A 22,424-nucleotide genomic window follows, 5' to 3' on the forward strand; every position below is an offset into this window, starting at 1 on the left:
ACATGCAGGGTGACTTTACGTCATCTTGTAAAGATAAGGAAGCCAATTGAGCTGCCAGTGCGTCAAAAAAAGTGACGTACAGGTGGCGCAATTGGCTTGTAACTGAAGCCCAACGGGTCTCATTTAGTGTCTGACCAATGCAATACTCCATCACAAATATGAAGGATATCCCTTCTGCCATGTGTCAGGTGCCATAGGATATAATGCACTTATAATAAGATGCTCGGTATATCAGTAACAGAGTATCACATCCACCAAACTCTAAATCACGGCCAAAGCTTTTCAAACAAACTAAGGGCCAGATGTAGGTAAGTTCGAAATACCGAGTCCGTAATAGCGATTTTTACCGAATCGCTATTAAGGACTTGGTATTTCCGATGTAGGTAAAAAAAAATCGGTAATAATCGCTAAAAATTAGCGGTTCCTACAAATCGGTAAAATAATTGCTGATTCCATATTACCGAATTGGTAAAACAGAATCTGTAATACCGATTAGGTAATTAGCGAATTGGTAATCCCAAAAATCCGTAAATTTTGATTCGGCCAAACCCGTGCAACCACATGACCTCACAACCAGGAAGTGGCCACACCCATGCAGGTGCACTGAATCTGTAGCTGTTGGAGAGACAGGGAGCAGGAGCAAGTGCAGAGGAGCTGCACCACCACCACCCAGCTAACACAGAGGAACTGCACCATGGCCTCACAGGAGAAGGGGAAAGATGCTGCCGGAAGGAAAAGGAAGCACAAGTTCAGTGAGGAGGAGTTGGAGGTCCTCATAGAGGAAGTAGTCAAAGACCACGACCAGCTCTTTGGCAAGAGATCACTGAACGTCCCTGAGTCCCAGAAAAGGAGCATTTGGCTGGCAATCCAGGAGAAGATCAACGCTATTGGCGTCACACATCGCACAATTGAGGACTTGAAAAAGCGATGGTACGACCTGAGGGCACGTGCGAAGGAGATGGTGGCTGACCGGCAGAAACAAGCGGGGAAGACAGGCGGGGGAAGCTCCACAGCGCCTGCACCAACTGCCCTAGACCAACTGGTAGAGTCCACCCTCCTGCCAGAGAGCATCAGTGGCATCGGGGATGTGGATAGCTCAGCAACAGCATCCAAGAGACAAGGTAAGATGCATGCACAGCATGCTGTCTTCCCTCCCTAACCCTAAGCCCCCTGCAAAAATCCCACTCCAGAACATGTTTTGTGTAAGATCAGCAATGCATCATGGGAAATGTAGTCCCTAACCACTGGTAGCAAATCAGCCAGCCCCCAATAAGCATAGGCATGTCACACACAACAATAGATGAGATAGCCGAGGACAGACAGCTAGAATGTCAGATGTGAAATTTATTTGCAGACAGATGCTGGCAGAAAAGTGAGTAATAGTACATTCTGTATCCACGGGCGGAACAACGCCCTGGGCTGCAGAAGGGGAGAGTGGCGAGGCCTCCAGGGAGGAACACACAATTGAGGAGGAAGTCATGTCACCTGCAGACAGTCCAGCAACATCCCCACCACCACAACGATCAAAGAGGCACACAGTGGCCACACTCCAGGAGGTAGATGCCACAGAGGAGGACAGGCAGGAAGCCCAACAGACCACATCGGGCGATGACACACAGACATCTGGGGCAAAGTCCCCCATAGAGGCAACCACCACAGGTGCCCATAGACGGCGACAGAGGGAACAGAGTCCTGACGCTGATGGATCCAGTGTCTTCTCTGGACTGGAGGGGCAGATGCTCAATGTGCAGCGCCTGCAGGGGAAGAGAATGAGGGCCATTTAACAGCAGATGGTGGCTAACAACAGGAAGGTCGACGACATGATGGAGGCCATCTACTGCCTCAACAATACTGTGGCAGAGGGATTGAAGGAGGTGTCGGAGGCAGTGACGCAGTTATGTGGCAGGATGGATGGTGAGCGCGCTGCAAGGCGTAGAGACAGGCAGGTACTTGCAGGCTTCACCAAGTCTGTGAACAGGCTGTGCAATGCAACGCATGTGCTCAGTCGCAGATCTGTGGCCATGCAACTCGAAATGGCGAAGTGCAGCCGTGAGATTACTCAGGGCCTGGTCACAGTCACCAGTGCCGTAGAGGTGATGCAGACTCACCAAATTGCTGCCACTGCTACAGGGGATGTGGACGACAGTGCGGAGGCAAGCAGTCACAGCACTGTAACTCCCCCCTTGCCAGAGAGCAGGAGGTGCAGTGTGAGGCATGGGTCTGCTGCAGGACACAGCGCTGGTGAGGACAGTGAGCATGCTGAACGCAGCATGGGTGTGCGGGGGCGCAGGAGATAGGCACGGCCCTCTACTTTCATTCGGTTGTGGCTGACGTAACCCATTGGACACATAGCTGGTGTTACGGTGTGCTGGACAATTGCCTGCTGTAAGGTCTATTAAACACCGTGACACAAATGCATTAACAGGCTTTGTCTCATTACTTACTCAGAAATAATTTTGTGTGATCTCTGACCGTCTCTGTCTCCCATCTGCTGCAGCTGAGCCGCCTGCTGCGCTGTGCTGTGGCTGTGTACCTTCCTCATCCTCATCCTCCTCTTCAGAATCACACATTTCCACAGGTGTCCCCCTCTTAGTGGCAAGGTTATGCAGCATGGCACATACAGCTATGATTTTGCAGCAGACCAGGGGCTGGTACTGCCGTGCACCTCCACTTTTGTGCAGGCAGCCGAACGGGCTTTTGAGGAGTCCAAATGTCCGCTCTACCACATTGCGTGTCGATCTATGTGCAACATTGTCTCGCCTTTCACTTGGGGTCGATGGGTGCAGGTATGGAGTCAGGATGAAAGAGCGCACTGCATAGGCACTGTCACCTGTGTGTGAGAAGTAAGTAAGTAAGTCACAGTCTACAATCGCAGCAACAGGTTATTACTTGAGGGGGTTAAACATGTACTTACCTAGCAGGTAGCCTTCTCCAAATTCCCCTGCAAGGAGATGGGTATAGATCCCACTGCTCTTGAATATGTATGAATCATGGGTGCTCCCTGGGAATTTTGCAACTATGTCGGTGATGATGTAAGATGCATAGCATATGACCTGGACATTAATCAAATGTGCGGATTTGCGATTGCTGTAAATGTACTCAGTCGCAGCAGGGGGGCAGAGTGGTATATGTGTCCCATCAATGCAACCGATGACGTGTGGGAACTGGGCCTTCTGATAAAAGGCCAACTTGGTCTTCAGCAATTCTGCCTGTCTGCTGGGGAATCTGATGTAGTGTGGCATCCTTTGCAACATGGCATCCAGGAATTTCTTGAGAAAACGCGACAGGCAACTCTGTGAGACTCCAGCTGCCACAGCTATTACCCCTTGGTAACTGCCAAATGCCAGGAGGTGCAGGCAACAGAGTACCTGTACATGAGTGGGTATTGCGTGCGCCCTTGGTGTCTTGTGCTCCAGGAGTGGGTGCAGGTCCCGTATCAGGTCCAGGATGGTGTTTGGGTGTAGCCTGTACCTCTCATGGATCTCAGCCTCGGTCAGTTGGAACAGTGTAACGCGCACTCTGTACAAGCACTCCTCCCGTCTCCAGGTCTTCAGTCCTGCTGCTCGCAAACGTAGATGCCTTGCTATCACGTAGAGGTCCGCCATTGTGTTCACCTGTTTCATTTTGGGGCTGTTTATATGCAGTGCACCTGATTACCACCTGCTTTGAGTCAGTGCTAATTACCGATTCTTAAATACCGATTTTAGGCAAATTCGGTATTACCGATTTTTGGTACATGGCATTTGCGATTTTTTACCAATTCCTTATTTTCCGATTCGGTATTTTTGTCTGCAAATCGGTAAATAAGGAATTGGTAACTGGTTTCCCTTATTTGTACCGATTCCTTATTTTCCGATTCGGTATTTTTGTCTGCAAATTGGTAAATAAGGAATCGGTAACTGGTTTCCCTTATTTTTACCGATTCCTTATTACCGATGGCGTTCAGAAATTCCTACATCGCACATGGCTAAATACTGGTCGGTAACGCTGAAATTTACAGAATTTCGGCATTACCGACCGGTATTTAGCCACCTACATCCGTCCCTAAGATCCTCAGCAGATTCTTTCTGGCCTGTTCCCTTTGCATCCTCAACACGATTTTCACCTATTCGGCCAATCTCTCTCGAACCACCACAGAATTGGTCATGAAGTCTGTAGCGCATCAACACCCTGAAGGGTTGGCAGCTGTCGTTACATGATATTCCTTGAGAGGACAGGGAGGTCACAGGGTAGGGCTTGCAGGTTCTTCACAATATGAAATGCATCCTTAAGGATTCAATTCAGTAAGGGAAAGGGTAGTGTCCTAGGCACCAGAGAAGGGCCCATGGTATATAATATACACTAATGAATAGTCAACGGATTGATAATTTCATTTCACGTTACCATGTAGGTACTCCCAGTTTTTCAAAGGTTATACGTCATTAATCATCTATTTCATTCAATATTTCTTGCTAGACAGGCTATCCAAGTTGATGCCCCAACCTAGTATTGAGAACAACTTGATATTAAAACAGAAAGATTGTAAGACTCTAAATGTTATACTAAAACATCCTGCAAGGTAGACCATTACTGAGTACTATCACCATTGGTGCCATATGCTAACACAAGGGATGCCATCTTGAATCTAAATATCCACCAATGTCCCAGAAGCTTTTAATCCCTACTCTTGTGACATCGGAGGCAATTATAAAAACTGGTTGATAACCTTATAGGGGCCTATTATGATATGAGTCGGAAAGCCTTCCACCGCAGGTCGGAGGCTATCTGACACACATCGTACGTTTCAAATCCGACTGCCTTATTCGTACGTTTCAAATCCGACTGCCTTATTATGATAAAGGCTGTCGGATTTGAAACCAACCAGTTGCAGGCCACTCATAATCCACTATGTATGGCGTTTACGCGGTGGGGATTATGATGTTGCTTTCAGGCAGGCTTTTCATGTCAGGCTTTCCGACATGAAAAGCCTGTCGGGAAGCAACTTTGGGAGCCCCAAGCAGGGCCCCCATGACTCCGCAGGCTCCGGTTGGAGGTCTGGGGAGCAACATCCCTGCACTGTGTGGCAAGCACCGTGAGGTGCCTGCCACTTGATGCAGGGATTTACACAGGCTCCCATTTCTCCGAGGGAGCTTGCGCTACGGCCGGTTTACGGCCGCAGCACAAGCTCCCTTAGGGAAATGGAAGTATGCGACCGCACCATGTGCGGTCACATTGTAATGGCGCTGTTGGACCGCCGACCAGAGGTCGGTCGGTCCCGAGACCACAGCAATGTCGGGTGGACATGAGTCCACCCGACATCGTAATCAGGCCCTTAGTGTTTACAATGAGATGAAACCAGATTCAGATTAAACTTTTAAATGCTACAGGAACTGTTCAATGTTTTTTGATTCTACATTTGGGATTATGGTAGGGGAAACATACTTACGGATGTATATGTTTTGAGGATACCTTTGTGTGAAAAAAACAAAACTCAATAAAAATATTTTGAAAAATAAACCTTTCTATCGGAAAGGTTTGTAGGGAATGAAAACTATATTGAATCCAAGAAATAGTTTTCTTCTTCTTTCCCGTGAGGTTGGCTTCTAACAAAGAAGAGTTATCTATGTTGTGGGATTTTAGTCAGTTTAAAAAAGCAATTATTATTTGTTAATTACTCAATCAAGTGAATGTCAATAGACAATATTTTAAAAATAGTGAAGAACTCTGAGCCTTATAAGTATCATGAAGAACTATATACTAGTAAAAAAAATGATTTACCCCTGCAGGAAACTAGAACCCTCTAGATGGAAAATCATTATGACTTCAAACTGAATATATTACGACTACTCCAATCTGCTCCACACATTATTACAAAACCCCAAAAATGCGAACATTTTCTGTTTTTATTTTTATTTTTTTTGTTTTCTGAACATTTTTGGATCCTTATCTTTCTGAAATAGAATCCAAATTATTGTCGTATCTTTTGTTGTCCTAGAAATGTTCCTTTGGCATTCTTTCATGCATCAATGCAACTTCTGAAGCACCACTCCTATGGCTGACAGGCTGTAATTGCTGGACAGCCATTCTTTTTAATGACAGCTGTGCATTGAAGCTTACACCTCTTCCTGTGTAACCCTTTCATGCTCTAGTCTTTCAACACTTTTTCATGAGGCAGTTTCACATTTAGGATCAGGTGAAATTTCAATTATACTTGTGTAATTCACATACTTTCTGACATTTGACATTATGCTTTTACGCAAAATTCTGTGAAATTATGTCCTTACACCACATTGTGTAGTCGCGGGTTGCTCATGTAAACAGAATCCTATCACGGGAGCAATAATGCAATGCAAATTGACGGATCGTGAGTGACAGTGTGTCTTTGCAATAGTTTTAGGGCCCGATTATGAGCCTGGCAGTTCGACGACTGCCAGACTCGTGGTGGTGGCCTAGTGGTCGTGACGCAGTGGGACAGTCAAATCCGCCAGGGAATTGCCATTACCTGGCAGTGCCGTGGCAGTCAAGAGGCAGTCCCACCAAGCATATTACGACTTTCATCACCGCCACGGCTTTCATGGAGGTCTTTCCTTCATGAAAACAGTGGCGGTGAGGAAAGAAAGGGGGCCCTGCAGGTCCCCCTTCTGCCTCACGCCTTGTGGATGCACACAGGGGGGCACAATATATGCACCCCTGTGTGCATGCACAGAAGTTCCAGCATGGCATGGACTTTCGAGTCCCTGCCGTGCTGGAACTTCCTTTGACGTTCCCATTGCGGTCCCTATTTTATAGGCACGGTCGTGGAAACGGCAAAGAAAATGCCTGCCAATGACTAAAAAAATAATTATAGGGTGAGCGGTCCTCACGTGGGTTTGGTGGTGCGGCGGCGGGGCCTTAGTGTCTTTGTGTCCTTGTATCAATTTTGTGGTACAAAATGCTAGATTTGTGCGTTTACATGATTTTCCAAACTTTTGCGTCATTAATCAAAAGGAAATTGGTCTTCAAGAGCACAGTACCTCGTAAAGTCTGATATTTCGAAATCACAAACTTGTCACAGATACATATTTGCATTGGTATTGTTGTGCAAAGGTGCACATTTGGGTGTTTATTACTGTGTGCATTAAAGTGTCACCCAGATTATGATTCCCTTATTCCCTTAACAAACACAATACCTTTCCTTCATAACAACCTGGAATGGAGTGCGACATACTACATATAGATCTTTGACAACATAATCAATAGTGTTGGTGCTTTGATTTGGGGAATCATCGCTGAGTATCTTTTGGAATTGGTAGGGGAAGGTAAAGGTTGAACGAGCAAACAAGGCTGTATCTTTCCACAAGACATGTGAATTTACAGAGACGTGATCAGGGTTGTTTATACAGAGAAAGCCTCCTGTTTCTGATGCCTTTCTGAAGTGGACAACAATAACGTACATTACACTAAAAAGAAAAGCTGTGAAGACCAGTAAGTTGCTCCACTCAGAGGTCGAAGTGGCGTGCCCTTACTTTTTTGATTTTAGGGAAACAGTTCCCCTACGTTTTGTCAAAAGTCAACCGCCCCCCGACGGTTAATGCTGGGAGTTGAAAAGCTTCTGCTGAAGTGTTTGAGTTGTGAAACCGAGGGAGGGACAGACAGCTAAACAAGCCTTCTTGGCAGGGTGCCTGATTGCCTGAAAGGAGTATAGATATGCTGCAATAACAAAAGCAAAAAGAGATTTTGCAGATAAAAATTGCCAGGATCTAGTACTAGCACCCAGTTGTAAAGGTACCCACTCGTTCTGGCACATCCTTGCAAAGGATAGCACAAACACTCCTAGCTGCCATATCGAGCCGGAGATCTGGGTTGAGCACTTTACAACACTATAATGTAGGAACCCGGAAGCTGATTGCACACACAATATAAGAATTGAACAAACCACTTTTAATATTCTCCCTGCTATGCCCATGACTGGCACAGTGCTAGTTTTTAGTTTGGATGAGACTGTGCTAGCTATAAACCGACTTGAGGTAGGAAAGGCACCTGGTCCAGATCAAATACCAGGTGACCTATACAAATCTGAACCTATGGTATGGGCTCTGTACATAAACATCTTAACAAACTATATATCGGCTGGTGGGGCTATTCCTCCAACCTGGAGGGGAGCTGAGATAATCACCATAAATAGGAAGGGCGATACTTCTGTCCCATCCAACTATAGACCAATTAGTTTAATGGATAATTTGCAAAAAATCTTCGCACATCAGTCCTGGACAAACTCCAGAGCTGGATGGACGAGAAGACGATATTGTCCCCCTACCAAGCGGGCTTCCGCTCCAAACTTAGCATGTGCGATCAGGCTTTCAGATTTACTCTACTAACCTGGAAATATGTGCTACTGAATAAACAGAAGCTTTACGTAGAATATGTCGACCTAAGAGCTGCATTCGACTTAGTACCACATAAATTGTTGTGGAAAGTAATGCTTGACCTAGGGACCCCCATTGAACTGGTGGCTTTGATAGCTAGACTCCACGAGGACAACTATGCCCAGGTCAGATGGGGAACAAGTGGTGAATTAACTGACAAAATACCGATAGAGCATGGGGTGGGCCAGGGATGCCCCTACATTATTTTCTCTGTTTATCAACGATGTGGCCAGTAGCCTACTGGACTGTAGGAATGACTCTCCTGTCATGAATGGCATGAAAGTCCCAATCCTGCTCTTTGCAGATGATTCTTTACTTATTTCAACAACCGCAATGGGCTTGCAAATCCTAGTGGATACGTTTTTGGACTTCTGCAGAAGCAAGAGTTTGGAACTTAACGTTTCCAAAACCAAATTTATGGTGTTCGGGAAAGTTAAGGGCAAATCAAGAGAGGTCAGGATCGCTTTGGAACCTTTAGAGCGGGTGAAAAGCTTTGACTACCTGGGGATAAGACTGAGTGATACACTTGGTTGGAACCAACAACTGGAAAAGAGCCTTTTAACCCTCTGCCACAGGTCAAAATCAATACTGAGATATTACAGGCAGTCCCACACTCGATCATTGACCTTGCACTAGAATTGTATCACACAAAAGCTCAGAGTGGTGCTTAGTATGGAGCAGAGCTATGGGGTGCATCAATACAAACAGATTGGCGATATCAGAAAATATCTTTGCTAGATCACTTATCTCAGTACCTCTTACTACCCCTTTAATCCCATTGTTCTTTGACCTAGGGACAAAAGGAATTGGCGATATGGCTTCACTGAAACCTCTAATGTATTTGCTGAGTCTGTGGACATCACCGCAGCTTTCTGATTACTGCAATTCCCTGAAGGAGGTTTTGAAAATTAGTGGCGCAAAAAGTCTACCCTGGTTTAAGCATGTTGCAAGTTGGTTTACAACACTTGGTATGTTAGAATTATGGGAACATCCAGAGAAGGCAAATAGAGAAGATTGTTCAAATCTCAAGACTAGGTACTGGGTGGCTGTGGGAGAGCGCTATGCAACGAGGGCAGCAAATGGCAAATTAACTTCTCAATTTTTATGTGCCAAGCCATGCCCTTCCTTTGAACCCTTCCTGGATCAAATTACACAACCACTTGCTAAAAGTTTATACATCAGATTTAGGTATGGTAACCTTTTACTAAGGTTTCCTAGCAATCTGGCTGCAGGTCTATCGCTAGAACTTTGCCCTGCCTGTGCCAGAATATAAGAGACAGAAGAGCACATCATTTTTTTCTGCATAAAATACCAAATGATCCATAGGAGATGTGTACGACCGATCTGCCAAAACATTGGAGTTAGGCAACATCAGGTTGCCTATAGAATCCTGAAAACTGATACTCCAGGACCAATAGTCTATGCGGTCAGTCGTTTCTTATTCTCGTTCTGGATCAAACGATAGAAGTTTTGCACATAGCTGGCACCGATCGTTATTATTAGAATTAACCTCTGTATTATGAAAGTTGATTACCGGCACAAATGAATTGCGCATTGTATACAAGATTTTATTGCATGCTTCCCAAGTGCTGTGTTTTTTTTAATGCATGATGATTTCTGTGACGATTGTCTGTTTTAACGGTTTTAAAATTTTAGCCATGTCCTTTTTATTATATATCTAAGATTTAATCCAAGAATGTTACCTTATCTAATCGTTTACATTGTGAAGTCTTGAATGTATTTGTACACTTTGATGGTTTTAAGTAAATAGCCGAATAAAGTTATTCAAATTGGATATGCACAATGCTCAATCTGCAAATATAAAGAGAGCCTAGAAGCCGGGATAGGCTTTAACTGATGAAATCGCTTGAAGCTTTCTAGTGACGCACATTTGTTGATTGTTCAGAGGTATTGTAAGGGAGCTACCCGCTAAGATGTGAAGTGTGTGCTTTTAAAAGACAGTTACCCATAAAATTGCTTCTTGATAAAACGGATTCATTCTTCTTGAGGGGTATTGTAAAGGAGCTACAAGCTAAGCTGTGAAGTGTGTGCTTTTATAAGAGAGTTGTAAAAAATAAAAAACTGCACTATGGACAGCCTACAAAAAATCTATATTTTGGAAACACTTTTTATCTTAAACCTTTTTGCGCATTCTGTAGCAGCCAATTTTATACTGTGCTTAATTCAAGTTTAAAATAATGACTTGCACGTTCACAGTGCTGTCTGTCACAGACTGGGACCTTTTAGCACTAAACATACATAAGTCACTATTCTCTATTGCACCAACCAGGATTTGGTGCAGTGCATTAACGAATAGAGGTTTCATAATGTACGATAGTGTATTTCCCACTGATTCAAATATTCATTTTCACATAAGCTTTCTGTTATTTTATATGTAGTTACCAAAAGGTGAAAGACTGAAGAAAGTTACAGAATATTTTATTTTTTGGCCACACCCACACCCTCACTCTCACTCTCCCCGTCCCCTGCCCGCCCCCTTGCCCGCAGCATCACAATTCCCATACTTTTTTTCATGCACTTCGACCACTGGTTCCACTGCAAACCCTCCAGATTTCATCTGTGAGGATCCAATCTAGACAAGTTCTTAGAAGGGTTGTCAATAAAGGAGCATTTTGTCCTAATGAAAGACGTAGATTTTCAGGCACCATTAAAACTGATGAAACATGTCGACCCCTTAGCAGGGTCAGTTTATCCTGACCTTTTTTTGCTTTTAATCTTGCACAAGCCATCCACCTTTTGATTCATTCAAATCCACAGCATTTTAATTCCCATATAACTGTGTTCACCTCCACAAACGTGTTCCAGATGTGCCTCCTTGACTGTAAAAAGGTTGTACTAGTTGTAGGCAGCAGGACAATGCATACTGACTTCATTTAATAAGCAGTAGGAGAAAGGATAAACGTTGCTTCTTTTTTACCCACCTCTAACTCTAGGTTTAAGTCACCCAATCATGAGACCAAAGAGCACTTAGTTTTTGAGGGCTGCATCACAACACATGATACACTAACTCTCTCTCTCAGTTACCATTCCACTATCTATTACATACCCACAAGACATTGTGACTGGGTGGTGTACTTGGTTTGATGAGGACTTACACCTGTATACCTCTGCTGGGGGTGGTTATGCACTATTATTGAGACTGATTATTAACTGATATAATATAGAAAGCACATATCTTTCTTTATTCAGGTTGACTCTAGTGTACATTGACTTCCTTAACCCACTGTGATAAAAACAGAGCCTGGGCTGTATTTGGCCTCACAATCTGTACTGCAGAAATTGACAACCGCTTGGGATGAATTTACCACCAAGTTTTGTTTATTGAGAACTGGAAATTAAGTGATTTGCCCAGAATCACACGATGTTGAGCCAACATTGCCTGGGACTCGAACCTGGTTCCTCAGTTCAAAGTTGGCAGCTCTGGTCGTGCTACATCTACTCCCCACAACTTTGAACTTTGACCACGTGGTGTTCTCCCCTCCGAGCCTGCAATCTACTGTTATGATATCAATTAAGTCATTGAATATGTAATGAGTGATAAAGATATTAGGTCATAAGCAGTGCATGGCAGGTGTGCAATTTATAGTGACCTGGCAAATTTCATTTTCTTTTGTTTAAAATCCTATTTTTATCTGACATTTTCACCTAACTATAATGTCACTATAACCTTTAATTTTTCAGTGAATTTCCAAGGTTTTTTATTCAGTTCAAAAAACTTTATTTCGGCACACATGGCGATAAAAGCATCGTTAAAATAACAGTTTAAAATACAGTAGATTATGTACAATTTAATAGAGGTGAAAAAAGGTAAATTTTCTTATTTCTAAGGCAGCTTTTCCACACATCAACCATGATTATAAACAGGACATAAAGTGCTTGTGCATTGTACTAAATAAGGCTATTTTTGCTCCATAGAGTGTTAGATTATAAAATTGCGATGCACCTAGAGTAATAACAGATGAACACAAGGACAGTGCCTGTGCAAGATATTTGTCAAGATAGTCCTCCTATTTGATTCTTCAAGCTACGAGCTATTTTAAAAATGCTTTTAGAAGAAAATGTTAATCCCCCCAAGAAAAACGACATTTACTCATCCATCATATTTGCCCCACTTGGCAGCATAAAATTTATCTAGTGCTGTAACCTTGAGGGGCCACAATATATATATAGTTTTGTGTGGACGAGAATTATTCATTAAAAAGTGATCAATCATTTTGACATAAACAAGATAAAAGCAATATATGCGAGATTCAACAATAAGGAGATTAAATCAGGAGGTGATCATAAATTATTGCCATTCCTATTAGCAAACTTTTTTTAAATGGCTCTACGGGTGCACCAGATAGTAAATAAAAAGCGTGAAATAGAGAACACAATGGGCATATGTGTATCAGATTTTAGCAGCCTGTACACTTCACTACAGTGTCTAGACCCCAGATTCCTACAAAGTTGAAGGAGCCAACGAGACCTTGCCCTTCTATAGCCCTTGCAAAACAATAGCACATGAAGCTCCGTCTCTTTATTCCACGCTGGACACTCCCCATTGTTAGACCCCTCCCATTTTTTTGTGAATGGGCGCAGCGGAAGGACTCCATGTCTAAATTGTAAATAGAGCTTCTTGGCAAGGAGTGGCTAAATGTCGTCCAACATCGATTCTAGACTATATCTATTTTTCACTTCCAGAAACTCAGCAGTCAATCGACCCACTGTAGGCCTCCTCTCGAGCTGGGTGAGTTTGTGGTCTTTAAAACTCTCTACCAGGGCCTTTCTGGAAGTCATTTGGGAGGTTTCTTCTGCTTTGCTCCTCAGACTACCCCTGCCTAGGCCCTCACATGTGTTCTTAATGTACACCAGCCATGGTAACTTCCCTGCACCTCACAGCCCCATAACTTCAATCAGTTCTTCCCTGTATGGGGCTAGTTCTGGGGTGCTCCACAGGCGGGGCCAATATAATAAGGATCTAAGAGCAACTTCATCTGCAATGGGCCTAATCCCGAGATCCATACAGAGAGGTGTTAGAGGTGTATTAGAAGGGAGACCCATAAGATGTCTAGAGAATGAATTCTCAGTGCGTGCTAATGAGCCAGGTGCACAGTGTCCCCATAATTCTGCTCCATATAGGGCAGCGCTCCTGGCCTGAACTTTATAGATTTCCACCACTGGACTAACCAATTTTCCAGTACAACTCCTGTATAATTTTAGGATACCCCCCCCATTGTCTGAGTTAGTTTCAGACTTGCTTTGTTGATCTAGGCACCCCATTCCATTCTCTCTGTCAGCATAATTCACAAATACTCGAAGATGGTTACCCTTTCCAGGGGTCTTCCATCCAGGCAGGGATTAGGGCGAGTGGTGTTACCTACATTGAATGAATGCCATATACCTTGTTTTTTGGATATTAATCTCCAGTCCCCGGTGTTTGCAGAAGGCACTAAAGTTATCAAGGGTCCTCTGCCTTCCCATAGGGGATTTTGCAAGCAGGAGCGTGTCGTCTGCAAACATCAAGGCTGGTATTTTACTCTTCACCAGCCTGGGGGCATCAATGTTCATCCCGGCATTCAATGAGTCTATTAAGCCATTGATAAAAAGGCAGAAGAGAGTCGGGGCCAGGACGCAGCCTTGACGGACACCTCTCTCTGCAGGCAGATGTGATGAAAGTTCGCCATTTTTGCCATATCTAATTTGGGAAAAATGACCATCGTGTAAGCTTTTTAACTGATAGAAAAGGTACTCTGGGACTCCCATGTCTAATAGAATTGCCCAAAGTTTGTCCCTCTGGACCAGATCGAAAGCCGATTTAAGGTCTATAAATATAAGGTAGAGGGTGCCACCCTCTATACATATGGTTTTCCAATGTATCAGTTGTAGCCTAAAAATTTGATCAGTTGTTGACGTCCTTGCTTTGAACCCGGCTTGAAGGGGGGTAAGGATGTTATATTCCTCCATCCAATTCTGGAGTCGCCCCAATAAGACACGGGCAAATATTTTCTGGCTTACATCTATGAGTCTAATAGGGCATAAGCAGTGCATGATAGGTGTGCAAGTTATAGTGACCTGGAAAATTTCTTTTTTTCTAGTTGGTTTAAAATGCTATTTTTATCTGACATTTTCACCTAACTATAATGTCAATTTAACCTTTCATTTTTCAGTGCATTTCCAAGGTTTTTTATTTACCTAAAGTAAGATTTTATTACCAGACCTAACTATAATGTCACTTTAACCTTTGTTTCTTTCAGTGAATATATATATATATATATGTATGAACACACACACACACATGTAAGGAAAAGGCACATGTAACTTCTTGTGACCTGGGAAATTCCTGATGCACACTTTTCAGTGTCCACTCATCTGTGAATCATGCCTACTCATTCACTGTCCCCAGTGCCCACCCGACTGTGTGGAACACGGCTACAGCAGCCTGGCTACTCTGCACCTATCAGCTTGAGCATCCAAGCACCACTCATCAATATCTCTTCCAGATACCCTCCAGCCCTTAACTCCCACCGTCTTCTGCTTTGGCTGGTTGTCCCAGAGAATTCCACGAAATCTCAATCTTCAGACACCAATGAAAACCTGTCTTTACTCTGGCACCAACACTCACAAAAGGTGCTCCTCCCTTTGTCATCCCAACACTGTCCATAACCCTCTAACTATCTCTGACATCCTGTTCGTAGTCAACTGAGAAAGGCAGGCCCGTATGCCTTCCATCATCTCTATGGCACCCTACAGCCCTCTTACGGGTAACAGGGATCTCACCAATCAGCCACCCCTTTATGCTCTCCCAAAATCTCCCTCCCAGCAAACTACACTTGATTGCTCTGGCACCTGTACAGTGCCCCCAAATTATCAGAGCACATCATAACCGGCTTCCTCTTGACCAGTAACTACACTGTCCCCAGGGTCTCCTCTGTTTAACTGGCATTGTTCAGTTCCTCATGGTACATGACAGACATGTTGCTCAGTCCCCAGAGTAGACAGACCCAAGAAGTAGTAAACTCTCCTCTTTTTTGAGACTCCTTGTTGTTCTAGGCTACATGTGTGAAAACCAGCGCGTTGAGGCAGGTACACGGTTGAACTGACCAATTATGAGTAGCCCTCATGGCTCTTGTTCTATCAGAGGATGATCAGTCCTACCATCTATGGTGACTGTCCACCACCCAGTCCAACAGTGCAATTTGTATTAGTCTACGTTAGCAATGGTGGTGGTTGTAGGAGAGTAGGATCTGCACTTATGTTGCCCCCACTTTTTTTCTGATGTATACACTGGTTTCTGGCTATAGTCTGGCTGGGTCCCTGCTAATCAGGGCCCCAGTCTCTCTGTTCTCTCTAAACGACTTGGTGTGCATATTACATGCACTAGTGATTGGATACTGTGGTACCTTATGAGCCCCTAGTATATGGTACCTTAGGTACCTAGGGCATAGGCACTTCACAGGCCTACCAGGGGCTGCAGCATGTATTATGCCACCCCTGGGAAGCAGACTCAGTCTGACACCACAGGCCTCCTACTGCAGCCTGTGAGAGGTAGTGTTAGCACTCCTCAGTGAGATATAGGTTTCTATATCTCACCATACACACACATATAAACCTATCAGCCACCCCTATGGCAGGCCCTATCATTCCTGATGGCAGGGTGCGTGGTTTACAATGTGAGGGGGTGCCTCTCCATGAGCAGGGCCCCTCTGCAGCTACCAGAGTCTATTCTCTATGGCTGTTTGTGGATGCGGTTAAACCATATACTTTTAAGTGCATTAAAATGCTAACTTTGGAATGACTGCATCAAAACATGTTGTGTTTGGTGTCAAACAACTTGGAATCATACTCCCACATCAGTCCATGATGTGGGAGCATGATCCCACCCTTCTAGAGGGGACGACATGTAAAACGATAGAAATCCTATAGAGCCCTGGCATCACAAAATGGATGCCACCAGCACAGACACTGGGCTGCCCTCCTGCTGCTGACTGAAAATCGCAGTGGAGGAAGCCCAACAAAAGGCATCCTGTCACAGGGAGGTGTCACCACCTTCCAGACAGGATTTAGTGTATTACGGCTGGGTGGGTGCACTCCTAGAGTGCTTTGAAGTCCTGCACTGGGGGAGCAGTAGGCTCCTCTGTGCATATGCCAGCTCAAACCGGTTCAGGGGCTACCTGCCTGTGCTCTGGCGCAAAACTGGACAAAGGGAAGTGGGTGTAACCACCCCCTCCCCTGACCCTCCTAGAGGAGTGGTCCTAGAGCTAGTCCCTCCCCTATCTTCACTATAAGATAGCAAAATTTACCACTGCAAATCAGATAACCCTGGACGCTCTACAAAGAAGAATCCTGGCCCTTCGACGTTCCACTACCTTTCGAAGACAGGAGAATCTCCCTTGGAGTCAGGGAGAGACTCCCCTGCTTGGCAGGCACCAAAAACCTTAAACAACGGTTGCAAACGTTCCCGCTCCCGCCGGAGTTCGAAATCCCTGCTGCCCCGGAAGTAGATTTCCTGACTTCTCGACAGCCATTGTGAGTCCCCAGCAACGCGACCCCACGAGTGACGAGGAACAGCAATATCCAGGGACAGTGCACTATTGTCGAGTGCAAACCCTTCACAACGTTGCACAAACTTGTGCATTGGACCATTTGTGGCCCAAGCCTCCAGCATGTTTTGCAGCAAAAATCAGAGGCCTACCCCATCCCAAGTGACCATGGGCTCCTGTGAAGCATTTCCTGAAGCGGCGTCTTTGCGATCACTTGCCCGCTGGCTAGTGGGTCCCGCGAAGACTTTCCTACCAACTCAAAGGGCTCTGCTGGTTGCTCAAGGCCTGCCCTCACTTACCCTTGCTGGGTGAGTCCCTCAGACCTTGCTGGTCTGCACCATCGACTTTCTTTATTTTACATGAGACTTGTCGTTGCCAAGGCTTGTTGGCTCCAATCCGGTTGCCGACTCCGCAGTCAGCTGCCAACTTTGTGGGACACTCAGAATCCAGCTGCGGGTCATCATCGAGCCCTCCTGGATCTCGTGAGCGAAGAGTCAAAACACCATCGATGACCTGAAATCACCCGACATCCGTAGTCATCCATCTTCCTGGCCACTGGTCACTGGCAAGTGACTTTGAACACTGTCCCTTCAATTTTCAGGTCGTCTCCATCTTGAATCCACCCTTGGATTCCACCGGACACTTCTTCAGTCGACACAAGCAGCAAGTCTTCTTTGGTCTCCATAGAAAACAGCGACGCGACCTGACACCAAAAGACACCTATGCACCCGGCTTCCCTGGGTGAGGTAACTCGTGCACTCCAGTGCCCTAGTGTGTGTTGGCCCTCGAAGTACTTACCTTGTAAGAGGCTTGCTTGTAGACTTCCTCGAAGTACCCTTGAACTTTAAAAATCAAACCGCGACTTGCACCATTGTAATCAATAGGGAACCCGCAGCTGTGTTCACACACTGCAAGCGTCTCCCGTGTGCCTGTTACTTACCTGCTAACACTGCAGAAGTGAAGCCCCAGCGATTCCCCAGGCCCTAGGCCTTGTCATTTTGCAAGTCGACATTCTTATACCATTTTTTTAGCATATGGTCTGGTACGCCCCTAGGGCTCCAGCTATATTTGTGCTTAATTTATTGTGAAACGTTGACATTTGAATGTGTATCTGGCTTCTAATCTCATAAAGAGATTAGTAGAGTGTGTCTAGAAATAAATACATATATATTTGATATATATACCTGTGTGGTGTCCTTTCATTTGATAATTCAAGAGATTATAAGGTAAAACAAGCTGCTTTACATTCTTCTGAGACTTAGCCTGAAGGCTGCTCTCCACAGCTACCACTAGGATAGCTTTCTTTAAAAGGTTGTCTTAAACCTATCTACCATAAGAGTCGAATTGGACTGGTGCAAGGTGGCCACTATAACTAGTGACCAGCATATGCCAGACCAACTTCTCACAGTGGTCTTTCACCCAAAGGTAAGTACAGCTTCAGTAGTTTGCTGAGAATCAGGAACGCAGCTTAGTCAGTGTGATTCAGGGAGTGGGAATCTCAAATTTCCCAACTAAAAAAGCGGTGGGTGGCAGGGTGGAGGGGGGAGATGAATAAGGGTTACAGCACCCATGCATGGTCGGAAACCTGTGGGTTCAGCTTTCTAACTGCTTTTTTAATTAGTCATTTTTATCCAATAAATATTGTTGGAAATTGTGCAGTCAAATAAATTGTTAAGCTCCAAATTTGTTTCAAGTTTTGTTGGAGGTTTAACCCAGACCTTCGTCTAGCGGGCCAGACTGCCTTGCTGTGTTGCACCTAGTCAGTAAAATAAGGGACTGGGATTGAAAAACTTTCAAGGGTTGTTTTCAGCTCACAGTTTAGGTCTGCAATTTTAAGCATACAAATACCAAGAGTGTTGGCCAGTTCTTTTGCTCTGCTGCCCCATCACACTAATCACCTCCAACCCCCCCCCCAGAAAAGACTGCCATTGGTATTTATATTGTGCTCCTCCATCGCTTAATATCTAAAAACAAAAATGTATGGCTATCAAGTATCCACCAAAGGATACCTAGCAGTTACTATTGCATAATTGTGCATCAGAAATGTGTACAATTGTGCCATAGTAAACCCCATGAAAGGATTTGGGAGACTCAACCCAGATCTGCCATGAGAGTTTGTGAATTTCCATAAACTTGTGAGCATTCTCAAATTGTTGTCAGGTGCTTTCCCATCTTGAAAAATGTCAGAGATTTGCACCAGCAAAGCTCTGGTGATAATCCCCTTCCAAGATGGAAAAGGGAACGGTACACCCCAGAATTTTGTGGGGTATTTGGGAAGGGTTTTCTCCACGCAGTAAAACAGCAAAGCAACCTTTCCCAATGAGAAATGTATTATTTGTACAATCTGGGAGATAATAAAAATCCAATAGCACAAACCAAAATGTCACATGACATTGCCAGTATTATGCCTAGAAACCTGAAAGTGGTGCTGCTTTCCAATCATACTAATGCTAATGTTTGTGAAGTCCAAAAATAGTAAATCTGCACCCGTTCATTGGAGTGCTTTTAGGGGTGCAGATTTGCTACTGCCCACTAAATCAACAGAGACTCACTTTTAGAGCTTGGAGCAACCTACTTGCACCTACCCAGGTATGCTCGTAAAAGCTCAAGAAAAGCCTCGGAGTGACTTCTTGTTGACAGACACATCCATTGAACAGTGATAGGAACAGTAGACTTTCACAGCTGACTGTAAACTCTCCAGCATATCCCCCTACTGCTTTGACCTCCAGGAGATTTATTTCATTGACTAGGAGCACCAAATGTGTGTGGTGGATCAATGCATGCAGTTGGCCAGGCCTCCTCCTCTGCTCAGACCGACCAACAGTCAGTTGTCATCCTACACCCAACCCTTCTATTGTCTGTTGTGATTCCTGCAAAGGCTGTGTTGATACCACTTTGTGCCTCATCTCTCCCATAACTCTTTCCATGCTGTAGTGAGTCAGAGGGGCCACAGGTACACATTAGATGGTCCTGTGCTTCGTTCAAAGGGTCACCACTGTGGGCGTAAGTAGATGCGTATATCATGGCTGTAGCTAGGACACCACTCAGTGGTTGAATTACTTCCTGTCTTCATATAAATAATTGTAGCTGCAGGTAGGTTCCCCACCAGTATATGTGTCAGCAACCCATCCTCAAGTGGAGGACATCCACATATTTTTACAAGCATATCCAACATATTGGTATTGTGGCCTCAGTGGTCTTCATTGCTTGCACTTGACTCCTGCAGATCCTATGAAGTAGGCACACAATATGTTGCTTAAGGACCTCCATGGCTCCCTAGATGGAGGACCATGGGAAGGAGTGTGAATTGTAAGTTCTCCTCTGTTGTGTGGTGGCAGGTTTGTGGTAAGACGTCATCAACCATGTCTTCAAGAGTCATCAGTTTTTAAACAGGGTAAGATCAGATAGATTAGTGTGTTCAGGTGCGCGGACTTGTGCACGGTGGTATGTCTCTGCATGCACGTAACATAACAGCCGGCAAGACACAGCCTGTATCCCTTTATAGTTATATAACCCCATAGATGGCATTTTGGGGCTAGCATCATGTCATGATCCATACAACAGCTGTGTGTAAGCAGTGGAGTGTAGGAAGGAAGTACTTATCTAATGAATGTTGAGGCTCATGTATGGCATATTCTTTGCTGTTTTAATAGGCAAAGGGGTGGGTCTTTGCTTGCTATTGGTGTGTGTGGCATTTTGGAATTATTGTATTGGATGAGGGAGAGTGACAGAGAGTGCCACTTGGGGCAATGGAGCCTTTGGCATGCCACATTGCCTTGCCATAAGTGTTTATAACATTTTGAGCATGTCTCCAGGAATTGCCGAGCATACCATCTGAGTGCACTCAACTATTTCTTCTCAGAAGCCATGGCCTCCTGCATCATCTTTTTTATTTTTAAAGTGTTGTTTTATCAAGTACGGAATGACCCTGATGAGATGTTTTTTCAGGTGATACCTCTGGATACATTTACGATCAATGAAGACTGGTGGACTTTTTAGCTGTCTGGATCTTTTTATCTTGTGAGTGTCCCCCCCACCCCACCCCTTTGTCTGGTTAGGATGATGAGGACATGTGCCAGCTGATATTCCCCTTCCATCCAGTGCAGCTCGTTTTGCCAGATTTCATTATTTACATGCCATGATCTTCTACAGCCCGTGCTCTGCTATTGTTATTATTATAAACCCTGTGGTGTGCATGCTGCAGTCTTTATAAATGGGTTACATGAAGCAGCTATGCAAATATAGCAGGCAGGTCTGTTGCTTCCGCTGGTGTGATACTGATATTGCCAGTGTTTTGATTCTGGAGTGGTGATTTGTGACATGTTGGCCATGATGTTTTTCCCATTTTATTGCTGCCATCCATTTTTTTTACTTTCAAAATGTTTTATATGAAACACCTCTGTTCTTTGTGCATTCAAACTCATCTTATATTGGGCAAGGCTGTGGTCCACCCCAGAACTTCTTCATCACAAGTTAGCAGCAGAGGAAGTATTGAAATTGAGTAAGTCTAATCTCCCATCTTGGTTTCAATACGTCAAACTCTATCTCCATGACCTAGGCCTGAGTGATTATTGGAATAACACTTTGTTAATCACCACCAGTACCAAGGCTATTATAAAAAATGCCTACTGGAATAGTAACATCTTTGGTCATCATTATACGGCCAAAACTGGGGGTATGGTGGTTGATTTTCTATCTGTTAAGCCCACACCTGTTAAAGAACTGCATATGGACATGATTCAACCACCCTTTGCTCACACGTTGTTTATTAAATTTAGGTTGGGAACACTATTAGTTAACAAATTCACTATCTGATGGAAAACACTTTGTTTATTCACCAAAATGTGTATTCTGTAACTACAGGATTGAGCATGAGGAACATGTCCTATTTTTCTCTCAATGTAGTCCTTAACCCACTCTGCTTCTCTATTGGTGGCAGACAATATATGGAGGCCTATCAAATTTTACGGTCTGACACCAGCCAGCTATTGGTTATTCGGCATCAACTGATACCGATATGCAATGTGACTACTTAGGAAAAGGCTGGGTGTATTATTTTACACATTATATATATTACTCCAATAAACTTCTTTTATCATTTTTTTCTGTTCATACTGCCTGTGTAATTATATGGAAGCTTTGAGAAATGCGACCAATAATTGGCATTTATTCTAATTATTTGTTCCATCTCATTCTGCTCCTCTCCCTTTTTAAACCGTTTTTTGTAATTTTAACCTTCCATCATATTGTTAGGGTTTTAAAACTTGGTTGTTTTTATGTATAATAGTTATGCTAAAGATACTTAAATATCTGTGTGATGGTTTATAAAATTGTTTGTCTTGTTGTATGGGCTAGTACCTGAAATAAACAGTTTTCTGATTGATTGAGGTGTGACTTGTTGACCATAATGTTTTTTTCTATTTTGCTGCTGGCTTCCATGTTTCTTACATTCAACATGTTTTATTTGAAACATTAATGTTCTTTTTGAATTTGATGT

This window comes from Triturus cristatus, chromosome 7, assembly GCF_964204655.1.
Source record: "Triturus cristatus chromosome 7, aTriCri1.1, whole genome shotgun sequence".
In the NCBI taxonomy this organism is placed as follows: domain Eukaryota; kingdom Metazoa; phylum Chordata; class Amphibia; order Caudata; family Salamandridae; genus Triturus; species Triturus cristatus.